The sequence below is a fragment of the Anopheles nili genome, chromosome 3 (genome assembly GCF_943737925.1).
Source record: "Anopheles nili chromosome 3, idAnoNiliSN_F5_01, whole genome shotgun sequence".
NCBI lineage: Eukaryota > Metazoa > Arthropoda > Insecta > Diptera > Culicidae > Anopheles > Anopheles nili.
In genome coordinates, this window is record NC_071292.1 from 55,271,598 (window position 1) to 55,282,470 (window position 10,873).

Below are 10,873 nucleotides of genomic sequence, written 5' to 3' on the forward strand. Positions count from 1 at the left end.
GTGATTATGGTCGTGTTTATGGATGATTTTGTTGGAAGATCGGTGCATCATTAAAATAATTAAAATCGTTTAAAAACATTGAATATTTATAACACATATCCTTTTAAAATCTCACGGATTTCTAAATTGTTAAAGCTTGTTAAATTAGCAAATAAATGTAAACTCTAATTGATTAGAACTTCATCGCTGTTCTCGATCCATAGCAGACCTTTTCATTCGTACAAGAAACAAATGCAAGAAGGCAGTAGAACCACATTTTCAACAGTCAAGTGGTCGGTGTTCTTCCCATATGAAGCAGTTAAACCAACTGCGACAGCTCCTCTCACATTCACTCGGGTAAAGAAGCATTCCCGCTAGCGCCACGTCGCCTTCCAAAAATGAGAGAAAAAAGAAATACAAATCCTCCTTTCCGTGCATTTTCATTCCACTTATCCCACCACCCTTGCGAAGGCCCGGATTCACCCCCGGTCAGGGTCAGGGTATCATTTACTAAAAGGCGCCGGTTTTGCAACGAAAAAAAAAATCTCCCATCACCTCAACCTTTACTCCCCTTCTACAACTGCTCCCTGGCTGCAGGGCTTTGTAATGCCGAAGCCGCCGAATGCATTTTTTCTGTCGATTTTATTCCTCCACCGGGTCGGTTCCAGGGACCTTCACGGCTTTCGCTTCTTCACCCCCCAGGGGGACTCTGTTTTCCTACATCGTTCGGTCGCGTGTAACAAGATACTGTTGTGCATGCAAATTGTGTCCGTTCCGTGGTGACCGAAATCCGGTGCCACCCGAAAAGAGCGCCCGCATTTACGGGCTGCATCGGTCCGGTGCATCGGATGCATTTTTGGAACAGTTCGCTCACGATCTTCCTTCCCGCTCGGGCAACAGTGTAGGCAATGGCGTTTGGCGATGCCACCCTGAATACCCGCGACGTCACAGTGAGGGGGGAAAAAAGAGGGCTACTTCGATTGGAATTCGCTCGAAAACGTGCGCCCCATTTCGGTGACAGTTGCCCAAATCTCGTGGCCTACTGCGCTCCAAAGAGCCCGCACCGAACCCAGAAGATCGAGAAGTCTATGGCAAATTATGTGCACCAGAATATAGGGGCACAAGAAAAAAAAACGGAATCAAATCCACTGCGCTCTAAGCGCTTACTTCCAGTAGCGAAGAAAGAACGAAGGAGAACGAATATCCACACACAGAAAAAAAAACGAACGCCACCGAGATGAATCGCATTCCGCACCAAAGGCAGGAACCGTCCCGAACCCGACGAAAGGATTAATTATTGTGAGCATTTAGTCGAGCATTCGCGGAATGTTACCGATACACCGTGGCGTTTCCTCGCCGACGAATCGGGCTAGCAGCAGGGCGCGCAGAACCAAAGCCGATGCCTTTTGCTGCCAGCCGACGCATCCTGCCGCGGTCCTTGACAAGCGGCGCCATTGACGCCATTGCGATCGCATCGTGGCGCATCGCGTAGAAAGTAACCCTATCGGTCCTGCAGCCCGGTCCGCGGCGGTGTTGGAATATGATTAATCTTGAAATATGAGATCGAACGGCATCTCGGTGCGTTCGCGTTCGGGTTTTTGCGGTTCGCTTTGGTAAATTAATCCTGCGCCCGCCCGTTCTGACACATCCTGCGGATCCACCCGGTTTCCGGTGGAGGGACGGACGTCCGGTGCAGGACGCCGGGACTCGCGGGCACCCTTTTTTCTTTATGATGCACTGCACAAGCCCGTTGCGCATCGCTGGTACGCCTGCTGCAAAAGTGCTGCACGCTGCGAGCATATGGTTGCAATCAACCGAACCTACAGTGGGCCATAAATTCGAAGCAAAAACCAAACGGTAACGCCCGTCGAGCCGGATTGGGAGCGAAAATAATGGTCCATGCGCTGTTTATTGACTTTAAAAAATCGTCCGCTTTATGAATGGCCTGGCAATGGGCTGGCCCGTTGCAGGAGGAGCTCACGCGGCGTGTGGTCTGGTTGGGATGCGGATAGGGCCAGGGCCAACAGCCGGCCGCAACGTTGGGTCTGGTTGGGGTTTGGGTGTTTATTGAATTATCAGCTCTACCCGTTCGTCTAGGTCAGTGTCGGTGCTAGGAATGGAGGGCCGCCACGCGTCACGTGGCTTGGTTGTAAATGTTAAGAACAGTTGACGAGGCGCTTAGTACTTGTCTGGAGCATAAATCATTCGTAGATCTATTTGAGCGAAAACAAACACGACACGGGACGGTAGGCAGTCGGGAAATTATGCTTTACAGAAACAACTCGGTTACGAGTCCGCTGATGTGATGATCCTTTCCTTAAGGGTTGACGATCGAGTAAACAATTGAAAATCATGTCAGTAGGACACCGATCGACATGTGGCGCAGGGTTTGGAGTTTATTTTGTTGCGCAATGAGCATATTTATATGTTTGGTCCTTTAAACAATCCCTCGGAAGGGTGCATCACGTTGCATTTGATCGTCCTCTTAAAATGGTGGGAATTTCGTTCCCTGAGACCGTCTCTCGGGTTGATGTCTAAATGATGCGCATTTCCGGGACTAGAAACGCCTACTAGGGATCAAAAAAAAAAACCATGGGAAGGAGCTCTTGGATCGAAGATTTTCAAAAACCTATAGGGGCGGTTAATGGTGCCCTTTTAGCGACCGTCTGAATAGACGCTTGAAAATATTTGTACAAATTTGTAGCCAAACCACCGGCATTCTCACATCAAGCGGACTACTTTTTCAGTCCGATTCCCCGAAACACGGATGGACGCGCTCCCGCGCAATAACTTTATTACACCTTATTTATGTCCCATGAACGCCCACCGCGCGGCAAACGGATGCCGTCGCGTAGGAGTGAAGATTTACCGAAAACAGACGCTTCTAGCCGCCATAAATCAGGCACCTCATGCTGCGGTCACGCTCGCCTTGTCGGCGGCGGTCTCCTATTTGGTTCCGGCACCGCGAGTCCATTCCCGTGCTCCCATAAAAAAAACAAAAAAAAACGTACCCCTAAAGGGACGTACCTGCGCCCAGATCGATCAGCGCCCTCGGTCATGTTCCGGAGACACGTCCTTGTCGGCGTCGGATGCACCCGCCAGTGACATCGTTGCATCACCGGGCGCAGCATGAGACCTGTGTCGGTGCCGATGTCCCACGCTGTGCCCGCCGGCCAGCGAAACATGTGCCCTTGTTTGCGGTGCCCTTGTCCGTTCTAATCTCGTAACAAGCCTGTCAACAAGCCCCGAAAAGCGAGCTCGTTTCTCGTGCCGAATCAACCGAAAAAGCTGAACGTTAAAACGCCGCCGCCACTGGCGTCATGCTGCACTGCTGCAAAACGTCCTGGGAAGAGGAAGTTTGGCCGCCAAAGGACCCGCGGTTTCATCGCGTCACGGATCCTGTGCCGCACGGTCGGCTGTCTTCCGATTCGCGCGGTCGGGAATAAATCAATTTGGATGGATTTTTGCGACCGTCCTGTCGCCTTTCGCCCGCTCTGGCCCCGCTGTGAGGATTCTACTTCACTTCCAATCGATCAGCGTCACGACTGATCATCGATCGATCGATCGATCGATCGGGCAGGATCCTGGGATCTCCGATTTTTTTTTTGTGCCCCTCCATAGGGCCTCTCTTTCTCTCTCTTTCTCTCCCTTGACAAAGGAAATGTAAATCGCATCCAAAGTAATCCGTAACGCGAATGGAGTACATCGAGAGTGTGCCCGCTTTGCTTTGAGGTGGCTTCGAAACGCGGCCCAAAAACGGATCCCGTCCCCCGAGCTCGGAAGCGGCACTTGTTTGTCCTTCTCGGTTTGCTGCCTCTGCACGGTATCCTCGGCATCCTTTGCGCGCCTCGAACAGGTTGATGCGTTGATACCGATCAGATAAGGCTCATAAAGTTGTTGAAAGGTGCCCGTCCCGTTCCGGCTCGAGACGGGGTTCGGCCCCGTTTTTGCGTCGACGCCGTTTGTCGCCAGCCCAAACGCGGGACCCGTCTGCGTGGAACTGGTGTGGCGGTGGGAAGCAAGAAGCAGAGAGGCGGGTGTATAAATATATCATTGTAAAAATCATTCATTCGACTCGCCACTCCCTTATCCATTGAGGGGGTAATCCGTGCGTTTCTGGCGTTTCTTCGTGTGTCCCGATTTTTAATCCTTTGCGGACGGCTCGATGCCTTCGTTTCAGCTCAGTGAAAGAATGAGTAAAACAAACGAATCGGGCTTAAAGCCACTTTCGTGTAGTTTCATATTTCGGGCCGGCAAGCAAATTTTCACCTTTTAAACACATTTATTCGATAACTAATTCCGATTCGCCTAGAGCCGTGAGAACCGACTCGGAAGGCGCCCTGTTCGCTTTTCTTTTTGTTTGTTGCTGTCCATCCTTCCCCGACGATGGCCGCGTGTCTCGTGGCTGGTCGAATTTTCCACCAAAACGCAAACGCAAGAACGTCTCCGGTGGGTTGGTCCGGAGCCACATCCCCGGACGCCTGGCCTGTCCTGCTGGTCCGCCGAAGGGATCACGGTTCTCTTCGGGGTTTGTTCCCTTTCCTCGTGGGTTGTTTGCGCTCTGCGCCTTCCAAATTGGCTCACGTTCGTCCCTTGAGCTGGAGGCACGTTTTTGCGATGCGGTTTTTCGGAGCGGAAAAGTAAATTTATTACGGCGCTCGGGTGGCGCCTAAATGATTGCATTTTAAACGCGTCGTCGCTTGGCCACATTCATTTCGTTCCGGTGCATTTGAACGGGCTCGAAGGGCTAGCATTCACCCGCGAGGCGGGCGCGAGGGACTTGAGTAAAGAGCCAACCAGCCAACCTGCACCCGATATTAAAACGGGATCGAGCGATATGCTAACAGCGTTTGGGCGAGGCGCGGTTTATGCGAGCAAAAATCCCACTAGAACTGCTCATCCGCAGGCGCCAGACTCGTCAACACCAAACAAAAGGGGTTTGAAAAGGACGAGACAGGGACCCACCACGAGGGTTGCTGGGGGTGGAGCATAATGCTGCACACTCGGTACGGCTCATTGCGGCCCAAAATTAAGGCGATCGTGGAAACGGGGGTTTGCCGTCAATTATCGTCGCTTTTCAGTTAGCTTCTTTATTGGCACGTTTTACGATGCGAACGAACGAAGCCCTGGGAGGCAGCTCCAGCGTGCCGTTTTGGTGGTCTGAATTGTTCAAGAAGCCTCAAGTGGCTGAAAGGGGGGGGGGAAAACCATCGCATAACCAACCAGGGAGAATAAAAGACCCCCACATATGCTCGTTGAAGCATCCCGGGAGAAGCAACATATGCCGGGCGTTTGTAGCATGTGTAAAAAATAATATTTACCCAAACACGCGGCGGATGTAATGCAAAAAAAAAGCGCGCATTTAATTCGCATATTTATCCAAAACGCACCACCATGTTGTGGGGATGGTCTCCATTAGCATAAGTATGAATTTTTAATTTTGAAATAAAATCATCAAACCAAACAACGAACGATGTGTCTCTTTTCCAAGGCATGCTGAACATGGCGTATGCTATCTATGGCTACGAATTAAACCTCTGTCTCGCCTACTTTGATCGGAACTCGTGAAAATGTACACGTTCGCTCGTTGGCGTCGGACAAAAGTGTCGTGCTCGCGAGCCCTCCGCTACCTTCGATCGATAGATGACAACATGATCATATGAAAAACAAGAAAAAGAGGCGCAAAAACACACACACGAATGATCTACTACACGCTCCTCGGTAACGAAACCCCTAATAGGCAATGGCACCTGCCCCCGGAGCCGGAGGTCTTATCGCGATCGTTGTAAATCGTCTTCGAAGCGCCGTTTTTCACGACGCCATCTAACGTCTCGCCAGCTCGCGAAGCCCTCTAGGACCGATCATATAACCGCGTGGCAGCTTAAACTCGAACGAAATAATAATCCAGCGCGCGCTTCGGCACAATAAAAGTGTCGCGAGACACCGAGGGATAAAAGATGGCGGCCTACACTAGTTTTATCGCCAACCGATAGCGAAAGAGAATGAAAACGCCCCTTGCAATCACCGAAAAGCAGACCCAGCTCCGCGGTGTTCGAAATAATCAATTATCTGCCAACCGGAACCTAATGCTTCGAGAAGAGGGAAGAAGAAAAAAAAAGGCACCCTAAAAACAAGGCGCAAGTCCTAAAATGGAAGCAGCCTCATAAAACCGAAAGCGGTCCACGAACCAGATAATCGGTATTGCGTAATAAATAAGGCTGGGCACGGGTGCCACGGATGCCCGTGGGCCCGTTTTCTAATGCCATTCGAGAGCAGACCCTATCTGTCGCCGTCTCCAGTCTTAACCGGGCTCGTCCTTGATTATTAATCGAAGCCGCTACTTGACTCGGGCGTCGTCTAAACACGCTAAATTAGTTGTCGCAAGCCTTCCGGTGGCTTTGGCGGTCGCGCTTAAAACACACGACACATGAAACGTGCTTCTAGTGCCATCTGCCGCCAAAGAACACGGGAAAACCCGAGACCACCTGCCCTGCCGGGGCCAAGTGGCGACGGAGAACTAACGATCTAATTATCGGCACGATAAAAAAAGGGGGAAAATGCTTCTACGACCTACAGGACGCTACTTGAGAAATTGTCGGGCGCACTTTCTCCGCAGGACGGGGATCCCTTTTTTCGGAGATTTTACGATAGCAAAACCGCTACTAATCGGTGGCACTGAATCGCTTCCAAGTGGTCCACGCACGCTCGGGCGCATGTGCGACGATTAGAACTACGCGGCGCCCTTGAGACAGGCTCAAGAGCGTTCTAAACCCACACCGAAATGGGTGGTTAAGTGCGCATGAGCGATCAAACCAAGCACGCACGGTAACGCACGGTGAAAGACTTTCGCCGGTGTCTTCAAAAAACGCGACCGCGCCCTCTGGCGCCTCAAGAAAAGATCAAAGTCCACCCCGGAGGGTTGCTCCTGTGAGTCGAACGGCCCTGAAGTGGGCCCGTTTCGAAAGATCACCCGGGCGCTCGCGATCAAGTGGTCGGCGCGTTCGATCCTCGCCCAAGGAGGCGCACGTTCGAGCGTTCTCGAGTAACGCCCCGCGCGAAGTGGCCAGCTTGGGAGAAATGCAACCTTTTGCGCAGAAACCCCCATTCTGACACGGGCATGAATTATGAGGTGGTGTCTTTTTTTCTTCTTCTCCTTCTGGGGGCCGTACCCCTTGGGCAATGGTATAGATTTTCGGTAGGAGATAAATTAATCATCGAACGACGGGTGCCACCGAACAGCGGCTACGAGGAAGTGGCAACAACAATTGGAAAAGAAGAGCACCAGCAGGACGTATAGATTGCCATCCGGCAGCTGGGACGAGCGTGCTGGGAAGGAGCTTTGTTTGTTTATTGGCTCATCGGCCCGAACGGAGGACATCTTACGCGAGGAAAAACCAAGCAGCGAGGAGGCAGCCAAAAAAGCACACCGCAGCAATTAAAGCGCAGAAACTGAGCTGAGCACCCGAAGGGATCGCTGGTATGGTCGTGTAAAGCAAACGCCAGCACCATTTCTAAAGCTGGCAAGCGCTCTGGGCCAGTGGAAACGTCGTAAGAAAACATGGCTACTGATGAGGCCAATTAAAAAATAAAACGAAACAAAAATGTGTATATATATGGCACAAACCGAAACGCACGACACTTTCGACCCGAAGCGCCTTTTCGGTGCTGGGTGCTGCCGGAAGCTACGCCAGCGGGATATCACCCCACGGGTGGCCCCGAATGGCAGGTGATCTTTCAGGATCCATCCTCGGAAGCAGCGCTAGGACAACGCAACGTGCCAAAGGAACGGCTTTATGACGGATGACGATCGGTCGGTTCAGAGGTGGTTTTGGGCTGATCTTAGACTGATTTACGGCACCGAATCACCATGGATTGCCCTCATAAGCACACGCAGTTAAATCGCAGCAGCTGGGACTGGTTCCCATGACAATTTTCCAGACCAAAGCAGAGTCCTTGGATGAGAGTTTTTTGGATGGGAGGAGCACACCTTTCAAGGGAATTAAAATGATGATCATGTTTGTCTCATTTAAGAAATAAAATACCCTTTTAAATCGTCGACGTATGACGTTTCACTCAAATAGACGCTCACATTTATCTTAAATTTATCAGGACTTTGCCTTGTGCTGTTCTAATGGCTTAATATTCGGTTTGGCAGCTACATATGTTTTTATCAGACCATTAAAACTGGTCGTGAAATAAATTAGATTCCCGCACAAGTTCTCCAAATAAAATACACGATAATACAAACTGCTCGTTATCTAACAACAAAACCATTGCCACTCCCGTGCAAGCCCCCCTGCTACCGACCGATCGTACGCCCGATAAACGAAACCCTTACGCCCCATTGCAAAGGGATGCCGCTTGCGCCCCACCCGACATTTGAGTGTTATTTTTGTAACACTCATTTCGGGGACGCGCCCGATGGGACGAGACAACCTGCCACCTAGTTTCGGTCCGGTGACTCCATCCCGATCGCTACGACAACGTTTTTGGGCGGACCCTTCAGAGGGCTTCTTTTCTCGCGCTCGAGTGCGCTGGCGCGTGCGCGACCACGGCTGGCGTGCGCGCCGAGCGGAACTGTGAAAGCGAACGCTCGTAACTAACGACTCCGAATGTGTTGATAAGTAAAATTAGCTTTTAAATCTCAAACGCGGCGCCCGACCCCGCGGAATCGTCGGAGCGGAAAAACGGAAAATTGACTCGTTGCTCGGGGCGGCCACCGCAGCGTGGGTGGTAAGGGCGTTTGGATATGGGGGGTGGGTTGGTGGCAAGCCGTCCAACGCCATCGCTCGCGGTGGAAGTTGATGAAACGCGCGTCCGCCTCACCGCATTTGCCTAATGGTGTCTAATTTTGAAATCCAAACCATGACACTCGAGCGGCGCTCGAGAAGGCGCATCTTTTTTACCCCTTTTTTTCCCTGACGATCATCTTCTGACGGTCCTTTTAGCTTTCGCAACCGACGGTTCGGCACAGGGACCGGGCTGCTGGGGGGCCGGGAAACTAATTTTCCGCCCGCTGACAACCTCCACGCTACGGTCGGAGACTAATTGTATGCAATTGGAAACAAATTTGCTGGAACTGCTTGGCCGGCGAGCGAAGTGGATGGAAAATCGCGTTCGCGCAGCAAACTAATGGCCCCCAAGACCCACAGGGATACTTGTGCCCTGAGGGCGGTGGGGGGGGGGGGGGAAAGGAACTAGTACGGGTTTAATTAAAAAGCAGTAACGTGGGCCATAAATCACCGATCGCGTCCAAGATAAATCAAGTGAGCGAGGGCTAATGTGTCGTGCGAATTTCGATGATTCGAAGGAAACATCTTTTTGGGAGGGAAATCTTCTCGAACCGGGCGAAGAGCAGTAAATGCCCTATTTTGCCTACCTAATGTGGGTTTTTACACCGATATGGTGCATTAAGAGGGCAACCTTCAAGCTCAAATCGAACCGAGCAATGCGCAGACATGGATAATATCATTTATGATACCGTGCTGTCGTAAAATGGTCGGCGAGGAAAATTGCTATCCATACGTGTGTGTTCGTGTTACGGAAAGTAATAAATCATTTTCGGCACCGTAAGCTGAGAAGATGCTACGAGCGTTAATGTAAAAGTCAATTTACGAACAAATATACGCTGTTATGGTGCACATGTCAGGCTATAGGTTATCTGTTTATTGGAAATTGCCACTATTTTTCCGTACGTATTTATAGATTAAATATAAAAGGCTTAAATCATCCTTTACTCAACAGCTGCTACATCGAGAGGAAAATATATACACTTCCTATCAAGAGTTTTTGCCATACAAGTAATTTATGTTCAACCAAATCGTGAGACGTTAATCTGGGATTTTTCAAATACTATTTACAATACGTTTTATTGGAAAATGAATTGAGTTGATCATAGTCATGTACAGATTTTTCTCCAATTTTCGACACACTAAAAAGGATATAAACATTTATGAAAATTGTACAAATTTCCTGCTCGAACAAAGACCGACAACAGCGGCCATTTTCTGCCCCCAAGAAGCCCCACAACAGTCCCACCGCTGCGCGATGGATGTCCTGTTTTGCTCGAGCACGCGTGCGCCTACCGAACGGATGTGTAGCCGATACCTTTCCACGCCATTGCTAAAAATCGAAGCCCTCTCTCTCTCGCTCTGTCGTTTTCGCTCGCTCATTTGCCACCCTTAAACAGCAGAAAACGATCGCCGCAACAAAGAAACGATCGTAACGATCACGCGTCCAAGCATCCCCATCGCAAGAGCGAGATGCGAAACCCGACGACCAAGAACACGTAGAACGAAAACAATGTTTCATCGCGCTGTCAATGTGTGTGCGCGGTGCAGTGGAAAACACTTGCCGGGTTGCAACAGGAAGAAAAAAATCGACCCATAGTAGGCGTGTCTTCGCTCGAACCAATCGAAACGCGACGCTTTTCCAAGGGCGCCACTTTTTATCAACCTGTCTGGCTTCATTTTACGACCCTTCGCATCTTCTCCTTCACGAGAGCGCACGTGTGTGTGTGTGTTTGTAAGGGGGTTTCGGTAAGGGTTGCATTTGGTCGGTGGCCCTGCTTGGGTTTGCACAAGCTTCACGCTCCGTTTTGCTCTCACTCTGCAAACCCATCAGCATTCGTTCAGCCACGCGAGAGGGAAAAGGTCCACAGCGCAACATCCACACACACGCAAACGCTCACCCCGTCAAACAGGGTGGGGGTTGTTGCTCCAACCGGATTTTTCACGACCTGCCGCTGGCATATCGCGGTTTCGTGCGTTTGGCAAACGAGAGACGACGAGAGTAGAAGAAGAAAAAAGGAAAAAAAAAACAAGTAAAAAGACGAAAACTACGCGAACGGTGCGCAAGCCATCGCTCGAGCGCGATTCGCAGCAGTCGGTGGTGG